Genomic DNA, 12,038 nt, shown 5'->3' on the forward strand with positions numbered 1-12,038 from the left:
TCTCTCTCTCTCTCTCTCTCTCTCTCTCTCTCTCTCTCTCTCTCTCTGTGTGGGTGTGTGTGTGTGTGTGTGTGTGTGTGTGTGTGTGTTCCAATATTTTCTGGGCAGGGGCTTATAGCATGTCTTCCTGGAGCTTAAAGTGGGGTAGTTGGAACTACACACAACACCTCAGTCTCTTGTTTCCTGTTTTATATGTGCCATAGTCTCTCTCTTTCTCTTACATGCACACACCCCTATCATATGATGCCACCTACCATGAGACCTTCAAAAGAACTAAGCAGATGCCAGCACAGTTCTCTTGGATCTCCAGAAGTGTAAGATAAATTAACATCTTCTCTTTACAATCACTCAGCTCCAAGCATTGTTATTATAATACAAAATAGACTAATAAATTGGATGGATGGATGGATGGATGGATGGATGGATGGGTGGATGGAGAGATGGATGGACAGATGGATGGATGGATCATTAGATAGACAAGTGGTTTATTATGAGACTTGGCTCAAATTATTATAAAGGTCAAGAATTTCTATTACCTTATTATTAATGTTTTATCAGTAAGATAGAGAGCCAGGAAAGCCACTGGTACACTACTCTCCAAGTCCAAAGGCATGAGAACCAGGAAAGCTGATGGAGCAACTCTAGGCCCAAAAAGTCTAAGAACAAGGTAGCTCATGGTGATTGACAGTTCTGGAGAGTGAGGGCACAAGAAACAGCAACTCTGATGTCCAAGGACAGGAAGCAGAACTTTTGGCTCAGGAAGAAAGAGAATTCTTCCTTCTATCTGTTTGTGCTACTTGGTTGCTAGATGAATTAGGAGAAGCCCACTTCTATTGGCAAGAATAGATGTTTAAATAATGTAATCTAGTGATTAAAATGATAAACTCTTCTATAAATATTCTTGTAACACATCCAGAAATCATGCTCCCTTAGCGGTCTGGGTATAGCTTAGTCCAATCAAGTTGACATAGGAAACTGACCACCAAAACTTCTATCTCAAGATACTTTCTTCTAAATTGTACACTCATAGCTACCTCCTACCATCCCTACTCTGAAGAATGGAAATCAATTCTCTAGTTTTATAATTTTATGTGAGTGATATTGTATAGTATCCTTTAGAGATTATACCCCATAATATTCCCTAGAGATTCATCCATTCTCTTCACATGTCAACAACACACTCTTCTCTCTTGTTGAATAATATTTCATCACTTTAATGTACCACAGATTATTTAACATTTTGGTTATTTTTCTAGGTTAGGGCTATGGCAAATAAAACTATGGTGAATATCCTTATGTAGTTTTTTTTAATGTATATAAGATAAGATTTCTCTGGGAGTCTTTTTAACTTATTTTGAGCTACCGGATAACCAGAATAACATAAATAGAGGCAGCACAAAAGTTTATAAAGGCTAGTAGAACTTGTTTGGGCAGTTCTGAGTTTGAGAATGCATTTATCAGATCTCCTCTTAGCAATAATACATAGTACAAATGACTAGAAAAAAATTAACGAGATCTTAAACTCCTCTTTATAGCCAATGCTCTAGTCTGGTGCCTAATAGCTAAAATTGATAGGAGTGCTTTGATATGGACCGACTTCTTGCACTGAACCAAACAGACTAAACCAAAATGGAGTTGAGCATGCTGAGATTCCATCTGACCAATCAGTTGCTAAGCTTTATCTGACCTTCCAAGAAATCAGATAAGAAAAAATGCCACCTGTCCAGACACGGCCAGTGTTGGCCAGCATGAGAACAGCAAGTGTTAGTCATCATGGGGAGAGCGTATCTGCTTTTACTGCTAGACAGAAAGTAATTTTGAAATGGCCAATCTGCTTTCAGATCTCCATTTCTGTTTCCCTATGGACTTTTATGTCTAGAAAGGCAGGCCTCTTTTTAAAAATAGAGAGCATGCAATTTATTTTGAAGGATCAAAGTATTGCCAAATTCTAAAATCATAAAAGCCACTTCATGTCCTTAAGTGTGTAGTTTTTGTCTTTCCTCAGCCAACACAAGGACACGAATGACCCTGTCTAGGACTTTCTTGAATTAAGCAGTAGAGGCATTGATAACCTCTTTTGGAGTCCCCAACATTCATTATAGGGCCTCAAGGTTTGTAAGTCCCTTGTATGAATCTGTCTCCAAGTATTTTTGCATTTCAACTAAATGAAAAATATCAAAGACCAACATGCATTTAATAAAACTACAGGATTTATTAGCAATATTCCAGCTGTGGCTATGAGGCATCAGTCCTTCCACCTGGTGATCACATGGCTTCTGGAAAAAGAGTCTACTTCTGTGTTTTAACTATGGTTTCTACAGAGGGGTATTTTTCACATACCACTGTCAGGTAGAGAAGCAATGAGCAAGACCGCCACAGTTGGAGACCATACCATGGTAGCAGTTAGGAACATAGACCCAAAGCCAAGTGAACTAGGGTGAAATTCTGACTCCCTCATTTACACATTATATAACCTTGAAGAAATTGTTTAACCTACATTTCTAAATCCATAGTGCAGACATAAGGTTTGGTACACTGCATAAAGTTTACCTTTGGGTTATTCGAACGCTGATTTCTCTGCCTTCATATCTTGTTTCAACCCAGACACAGCATTGTAATGCTCATACCAAGAATCTCCTTTCTCAAGTTCATGTAAATAGTTCTTACCATTTATTCTCTGCCTTGTCATAAATGCTGACAGCCCAATGGCTGGGCAGAATAGAGAATAGGGTGGGACGTCTACCAGCCAGAGGAAAGAGAGAGGGAGAGAAGGAGATTCAGATCAGTCAGCAGAATGGGAGCCATGAAAAGGGGTCTAAAGATCCAGATCAATAATAATATGGAAGTTTCATGGGATAGGGCTGGGAGGTAGCCAGACTGGCATAAGAGATAAAAGTAGATCAATAACTGCTCAGCTACTGAGGTGCATTTTTGAATAAGTCTTATTTTTTTCCTCTGTGATCATTGGGGAGTAGCCTAAGATAAAGAAATAGCTACCTGATTAATTCACTCCTTATATTTATATTAAGGATAATTCATTTTCACCATTGAGTTATAAGAGTATCTTCCACAAGCTTAATAAGAAGTAAGTATCTTGAGCTGGGTATGGTGGTGCCAGCCTATAATTCCAGGACCCGGGAGGCTGCCACAGGAGATTTGTGAGTTAGAGACTAGCCTGGACTACATAGGAAGATCTTGTCTCAACAAAACAACAAAGCATTGATTTTATAAAGCACTTATATAGTGCTGTGATAGTTTGAATGAGAATGGCTCCTACAGGCTCATATATTTGAATGATCAATCCTCAGTTGGTAGAACTCTTTCAGGAGGATTAGGAGGTATGACCTTCCTGAAGAGGGTATCATTGAGAGTGAGCTTTGAGGTTTCAAAACACCAGGCTACTCCTAGTTAGTGACCTCTCTCTTTCCCTCCCTTTTCCCCTCTCTCCTTCCCTTTCTCCTTCTCTCCTTCCCTTCCTCCCTCCCTTCCTCTCCCCCCGTCTGTCTCTTTTTGTGTGTGTGTGTGTGTGTGTGTGTGTGTGTGTATGTATGTGTGTGTGTGTTTCTGTGCCTCCACTAGAGATTAGTTGTAAGCTCTCAGCGACTGCTCCAGCACCATGTCTGCCTGTCTCGGCCACGGTGGTCATGGAGTAAACTCTGTGAAACCGTGAGCCTCCAAGATAAATGCTTCCTTTTATAAGTTGCCTTGGTGCTTTGGCACAGTGATCGGAAAATAACTAAAACAAGTTCCTAGAACAAATTAAGTTCTTGGTGATGGTGGCTGGTGAGCTTTCATGATTTTCATTTAAGGATCTCAGAGCAGTCATCTTCATCAATGTGTGTCCTAGTTTGTTCTCTGTCACTATGATAAAACACTAGACAAACAGCACTTGGGGAGAAAAGGGTTAGTACATCTTACAGGTTAGAGTCCATCAAGGGAGTCAGGGTACGAACTCAAGTAGAATCTGAACCTAGAAGCAGGAGCTGAAGCAGAGACCATGGAGGAATGGTGCTTATTAGCTTGATCCTTTTGGCCTGCTCAACTACATTTCTTATTCAAGCTAGGACCACCTGGCTAGGAATGGCACCACCCACAGTGGGCTGGGCTCTCCTCCTTCTACTAGCAATCAAGAAAATGTCCCACAGATATAACATAGTCAATTCATTGGCAGCAATTCCTAAGTTGGATGTTCCTCTTCCCATATGTTGACAATGAACAAAAACCTATAACAGTGTGATTATTATTTTCTTATTATAAAGCATGTTTAGTTTGATCCCAGAACTGATTGTGTTAGCTTTCCACTACTGGGACAGAATATCTGAGAAAATCAGTTTAAAGGAGGAAGGCCTTAGTTTGGTTTAAGGTCACAGATCATCAGTCCATGGTGACTAGGCTAATTTTTCTTGTGTGAGTCAGGTTAGGAACAGAGGACAGAGTATCTCCCAGCATCTGGAAGCAGAAAAAGTGAAGGAGGAAGAGCCTGGAACAAAACGTATCCTTCAGGGTCACATTCCCAATGACTCATTCTCTACAAGTAGGTCTCATCCCCTAGACTGTCTACCACTACCTAATAGCCATTAATCTACAGATCCATCAGTGGTTAAACCACTGAAGAGAACCTTCATTCCACCTCACCTCCCACATCCAACCTCTGAACACTGCTGTATTGGAGACCATGTCTTCAATGCCTGAGCTATTGGGGGTCATTTCTGATATAAATTATAATGCTTATTCCTCATAATCGAGCAAAGTCTTTTCTACTCTAGAATTACAGTTTCTAGGCAATGAAATGAAGACACTTGAACTTTTAAGTGAATCAACTATTTAATAAGGCTGGGGATTAACCTTATGACCTATGACTCACCAGTCTGGCTGGGGCTAAAATTCTTCTGCTGAATGTTCATCACCTTACAGAAAGCAGCCAAGGAGCAAGGCAGTCTGAGAGACAAAATTAGATTTGAGGCTTTTAGAAATATTAATGAGAAGGGGGACCTGGAATGCATGTAGTTCAGTTGGTAGAGTGCTTGCCTAGCATGCATGAACCCTTGAGTCCTCAGGATCATATAAATCAGACATCATGGACCACGCCTGTAATCCAAGTACTTTATAGGTGCAGGTAAGAGGATAAGATAGTATGTATCCTTGGTTACATACTAAATTCCAGCCCAGCCTGGGATACAGGAGACCCTCAAAAGTGTGTGTATAATTTAAAACTTAAAAAAATTAATTAGAAGGAGCAACAAAATACTCAAGGGAGCAAATATGGAGACAAAGTGAGGGACAGAAACTGAAGGAGGGGCCGTCTGAAGACCATTCCACCTGAGTATCCATCCCATGTGCAGTCACCAAAGGTAGATGCTGATGTGGAAATCAGGAAGTGCATGCTAATAAGAGCCTGATATAGATGTCTCCTCAGAGGTTTGCAAGAGTCTAACATATTCAGAGGCAGATACTCACAACTAGCCATTGAACTGATGATGGGGTTCCCAATGGAGGAGTTAGAGTGAAGACTGAAGGAGCTGAAAGGGTTTGTGGCCCCATGAGGAAAGCAACAATACCAACCAACCACAGCTCCCAGGGTCTAAACCACCAGCCTGGGAGCACTTAGGGAGGGATCCATGGCTTCAGCTGTATACATAAGAGCAGAGGGCCCTGCTGGGCATAGGTGGGAGAAGAGATCCTTGGCCTCATGAAGGCTGGACGCCCCAGGGTGGGGGGAATTTGAGGGTGGGGAGATGGAAGTGGGGGGGTAGGTAGCGGTGCATCCGCAGAGAATCAGGAGGAGGGGTGAGGGGATAGGGGGTTCCTGGGTGGGTGGGGGATGGGATAAGGGGACAACATATGAAATGTAAATAAAACATCCAATAAAAAATAAAATAATAAAAAAATTAATTAGAAAAAATTATTGATAAATATTCTTTTCACCTTTGGAAATCACTTTCACAGTTATTTAATTATGATATTCATTGGATAATAGTAATAAAATATTTGATATGCATGAATATCATATGTTGTAAATATAGTACATACAACTGCACTGTGAAGATCAAAGGCATATACATTAAAGACACATACAGTTTGTCCATCTTGTACATGTTTATTCAAAATGCAAGAGACTTTTAAATAATGTAAAACCACTATAAAGCGATTGGATTAATAGAGACTTTAAGTGAAAAAGTCTATTGTGTGTTTCCCAAGAGAAAGCAGAGAGAATCCAGGCTTTTGGAATCTTAGAATGTGCTAACGTAGCAATTAACAGCCTAAAGAGAGAGGTACTGTGAAATTATTGTCATCAATAGTTTACACTTAGCAATGGTGTTTTTATCAAGCTAGATTTTAAGTTGCATTACGGTAAATACTTAATTATAAGAAAAAAGGCTACATGTACATTAGTGCACCCCAGATAATGCCTAAGTGACACATAAATTTCAAAGAAAGGCAACCATTTTACTCATTAACACTCTCTGACAGAATCCCGTGATGAAAGAATTTTCAAATATAAGTTAACAGAACCACACACAAATAGGCAATTGTGGGTAATGTTGCGTTGGCACTCTTGATCATGTTATTTATTTCATCATGTGTATTGTTTTAGGGTTTCCATTTCTGTGACCAAGGCAACTCTTAAAAAGGACATTTAATTGGGGCTAGCTTACAGTTCAGAGTTTCGGTCCGTTATCATCAAGGTGGAAGCATGGCAGCATCCAGGTCCAGGCAGGCATGGTGCTAGAGAAGGAGCTGAGAGTTCTACATCGTGTTCTGAAGGCAAACAGGAGAAGACTGGCTTTTAGGCATCTAGGAGGAAGATCTCTCAAAGCCCATCCACAAAGTGACACACTTCCTCCAACAAGGCCACACCTCCTAATACTGCCACTCCCTAGGTCAAGCATATTCAAACCACTGCATATATGGATATCAGAACAGTGCCTTTGATATCCTTAAACACAGCCGAATATATCCCTTACGTATGATTTTTGAAAGAATTACTAGGTTACTATGCTGAGGGGGGGAGGAGATTGCGAATTCAGAAAACAAGCATGGCAAAAGTATAGGTCTTTGGTATCTGTTTGAAATATTTCTACCACATTAATACGGTGCCTGTGGAGGCCAGAAGAGGGAATCAGATCCTCTGGAACAGGAGTTACAGACAGCTGTGAGGCCTCATCTATTTTCACCTGATCCTTAATTTATTTAGAAGGGAATACAATGAGCTGGGAATGGTGGAATACAGTAATTCCCACATGTAACAAGCTGAGGCATTAGATGGTGAGTTTGAAGTCAGGCTAAGCTTTGGCTGAGCCAAACTGTATCTCAAAAACAAGGGAAGGTGTATTATTTTTCTGATGGTGAATCCTATATAGACTTGTTTACTGCTGGAGGTTTTTTTTTTTTTTCAAGACCTATAAAATTAGTGCAGCTACTAACAAACTGAAAGATTGATCAGTAAATGTTATCTGTAATCCTCAGACAATGAATAGATAAATGTTCTCAAGAAAACAAGCATTGGCTGCCAAAAAGATTAATGAAGTAAATAGATACCCCCATAAAGCCAGGCCTAACTATAAATAAGATGAATAACAATTGACATCCAAGGAAGAGAAATCTCCCTGAGAATTCCCTTCTTTTTCCTTTTCAGGTAAAAATGAATCATCCACGATGTCTGCTGTTAGAAGTTCTAATCCAGATACTGGCCTCCGAACTTATACTACTCAGACCTTCGACGGGCCATTGACAAGAACATCAAACAGCTAGAGATTGACATCACTAATCTGAAGAAATCCCTCGTTTCGCTGTCTAAAGAGACCTCCAAAAATTGCAAAGGACTTTATTGGGCTTGATTTACTCTTTTACAATAGAAAAGGCTGTGTACAGCTCTTGACTGTGTACAGCCCTTAAAGAAGAATGTTGCTTTTACATAGACAAGACAGGGATGGTTGCATGAAAAAGGTCAGAGAAGGCCCTGAAAAAAGACAGAGAGAGAAAGAGAAAGATGAGAGCTGGTACAAGAATTGGTTTTCAACCTCTCCATGGCTGTCAACCCTATTTCCTCCCATCTTGGGACCATTAATTGGGTTATTTTTGCTTATTTCTTTTGGTCCCTGGGCCTTAAATAGGCTGACTAACTTTGTGAAACAACAGATAGATAATTTGGTAGCAAAACCTATTCAGATACATTATCATAAGTTAGTTATGGAGGACCATGAGACTCAAGATGAGGTTGTTACTCTATCCAGGGTGTTCCCAAAACCCATCTCTACCCAACCTAAAAGAGGGGACTTCCGCCCCTAGACCAAGCAGAGAGGGGCCACCCAGAATCCCCTTTGATAGGCGATCTGAATTCTTGCTTAGGCTGTGAAGCTAAGTGCTGCAAGGGAATATAAAGTTAAAAATATCTCTCTGGGTTCCCTGAGGGACAAGCCTGACTGCACAGGGGTTGATGTCAAAAGTATCCCCTCTCCAGGAAAAAGACATCGGGATGGGTATGGCCCTCATGCCCCACTGGACAACGACAGGGGGACCGGAGCCATCACAAGGTCCCCTTAAATTACTGGAGGTCAGGCCTCTATCCCCACCTTCACAAGATTAGAATTGCTTCAGCCCTTCTATACTTAGAGGAGGGAGGAGATGTCAGGGGCAGTCCTGCTTATACACTGGAGGTCTAAAATCAGCCATAGGCCTAAAATCAGCAACAGGCCTGTCATACATGTATGCTAACACAAAGTCTTGGGACTCTGTGGAAAAACACTGAAACAGATGGCTATAAGCTATTATAAACAGGGAGCTTTTGTGGAAATTTACAAGCTTGAGTAGTCATAGACCTTGTAAATAGGTAGCCTTGGTGGATAGTACCAACTTAGATAAGGACAAGTGAATCATAGGCGGAGTCATAGTGACCTGTCCCCTGAACCTTCACTCAGCCGATACCCTGTTCTGAAAGATATCTGTACTCCCCCTGAACACTCACGCTCCAGTGTCATCCCCTTCCCCACGTCCTGCCTTTTTGTGTTTATAACCTCTGTGTGAATGAGTAAGAATTACGATTTTATTTAAAAATTGAAAAAAAAAAGCTACAGACAAACTTCCGGAGATGCCTGGCCTTTAGACTTCTTGTTAGAGAGAGAAATAAGTCTTTTATTGTATGGGTAGACTTAATGTTAGCTTTGTTCATGGAACCTGCAGGAATCATAACTTAGATGCTAGACTTGGGGTTTGTGGGGTATCACTTTGTTTTGCTTTATTTATTTAAAAGTATAATAGAAAAATGCATTCACAAACAAATGAAAAGTTCATAGACTTTTCTAAAAAAAAGAAAACAAGCATTATAAAGGGAGGGCAGAGGTTAAGTATTATATAGGAAACAAGCATTGGAATTAGACCTTCTGCATAGTGCCTGCTTGGCACAGAGTAAGCTCTTGGCCAATTTCCTTCCTCCCTTTTTTCTTTTTGTTGTATTTCATTTCTCTTATTAAACGTGATATATAAAGACTTATTTATTTTTATGTGTATGGATGGTCTGCGTGTTCGTGAATGTGTACCACACGTATACAGTGCCTGTAGACGCCAGAAGACCGCATCAGATCCCCTGTAACATGAGTTTCAGACACTCGTGAGCCCTCATACGGGTACTGGAAACTGAACCTGGATCCTCTGAAAAAGCAGCCAATGCCGAGCCATCTCTCTAGCCTCAAGTGCGCTATCATTTTATTTGTCCAAGGAAGTAAATCTCAGCAAGCATTGAGTACACGTGTGATGGCCGCCCGGCACAGGTGTTAGGATGTAGGTAAGGGAAGCTATTTAATCTGATCCTCAGGTAGACTGCAGGCAAGGTTCCAGGATTTAAGCCCTTCCTTCAGTGTTTTGGTTTGGTTTATTTTTATTTATGTTTATCTTCAGGCAGTTTTATTATTTCATGTGAGCTGATTGTGGAGGCATGGAGAGTAGGCATAGCTCAGGTTGTATTTCTGTACCGTACTGTTTGTGGTGCTGAATGTGATCCCACAGGATTGTGGATACCTTGGAAGAGCAGACTAGAGTAGCAGGTAAAACTCGGGAACTACAGCTGCTGTCTCCATTCCTTTTTTTTTTCTCTAATTTCCCTCTCTTGAGTAGTTCACAAAGTAAGTTTTCAGTTTCCAAAATATTCCAAAATATAATGAAGCTGAAAAAAGTGCTCATTTAGAAGGGGCTTACAATCTAAATTCATGTAAAACATTAAAAGGGGCCATTTACTTAAAATATCATTTAACTAAAATCAAACACATTAAGCATATAAATGAGTGATCACAAAGTGGGAGCTAGTTAACCAAGAAAGATCCCTGAGATGTAGTTGTGGCCATTTTCTCATGTACTCATCTCCTTCATTGGATTTTATTTTCAATTAAAATTCTTATTTTTTTACTTAATATGTGTATGTGAGTGTATGTGTGCATGTGGAGGCCAGAGGTCAGTAGCTGGGTTTCATCTCTCTTCTCCTTCTCCTCCTCTTCCTCCTCCTCCTCCTCCTCCTCCTCCTCCTCCTCCTCCTCCTCCTTTTTTAAGATTTATTTATTTTATGTATGTGAGTGCACTGTAGCTGTCTTCAGACACACCAGAAGAGAGCATCAGATCCCATTAGAGATGGTTGGGAACCACCATGTGATTGCTGGGAATTGAACTCAGGACCTCTGGAAGAGCAGTCAGTGCTCTTAACTGCTGAGCCATCTCTCCAGCCCCCCTCATCTCTCTTCTTGATCCCTTTCCACACACCCCTCTCTATTTTTGCAAAGCAGTCTTTCATTAAACCTGAAGCTCAGGGATTGGCTAGACTGGCTTGCCAGTGATCCCCCTACTTCTGTTTTGCCAGTACTGGGGTTTTGTGCATCCTGATATACCTGGCTTTTGGTGCTGATTTTTAAAGATAGATTCTGGGAATCACACTCAGGTCCTCATGCTTGGATAGCAGAAAGCACTTTACTGAGTGAGCCACCTTCCCAGCTTCTCAATTAAATTGTAAAGTCATTTCCAAAGGCACATAATATAAATATAACATCTTAACTCTTCTTAAGTGTGAGCTTCAGTAGTGAAAACTGCTAGAAGTGATGTCCTAGTTCCCAGAATGCTCCATCTTGCAAAACTGAAACACTATGCTTTAATAATAAGAAATTGGCACACACAATTAGAATAAGAAATTGCTTAAACAATAAACAAGTAAGAAAGTGGCTCACAACAATCACTTCCCAGCAAGAATAACTCTCCCATTTACTAGCAACACCATTCTAATTTCTGTCTTGATGAGTTGGACTTCCCACTGGGGAATTATATAGCAATTGAGTAATTGTCCTTTTTATGACCGATTTATTTCATGTAGCACAATGTCGTCATCAAAGGGATATCCGTGGCACATATCAAAATTTCATTCATTTTAAAGGCTGAATAGCATTCCATTTTATGTAGAGACCATATGGTCTTTAACCTTTGAGCCATCAATGAACATTTACATTGGTTATATCCTCTGGCTATAGTAAATGTTGTTGCTATGAACATAAGTATACAAATGTCTCTTTAAAATCTTGATTGCAATTCTTTGGAATATACACCTAAAAAGGTATACATCTCAAAGGTATAGAAAGGAGTTGTTGGTTCACATGATAATTCTACTTTTAATTGTTTTAAGGAATTATCATACTGTTTTCCATAGTGACTAGACCATTTGGAATTTTACCAACAAGGTACGAGTGTTCGGATTTCTCCACCTCATAGCCAACTGTTACTAGTTTCAGGATTTTGTTTTCATGGTAGCCATCGCAGTGGATATGAAGGAGCATTGAAGTTTTACAACCATCAGTGATGGGAAGCATCTTTTCATTTTACATTTCAATAACATAATACATGTTAATTTAATAAAGCTAGAAAGTATGTTTAAATATAAGTGCAGAAAAGAAAATTATTCTTAATTCTACAAGAATGCATAAACACCTCTAATGTTTTTATTTAAAACATTTTTACTTTTCTGTACACCCCCTCCTTCTCTCCCTCCCTTCTTCCTTCCCTCCCTCCCT

This window comes from Grammomys surdaster, unplaced genomic scaffold (genome assembly GCF_004785775.1).
Source record: "Grammomys surdaster isolate TR1022 unplaced genomic scaffold, NIH_TR_1.0 199, whole genome shotgun sequence".
Lineage (NCBI taxonomy): Eukaryota > Metazoa > Chordata > Mammalia > Rodentia > Muridae > Grammomys > Grammomys surdaster.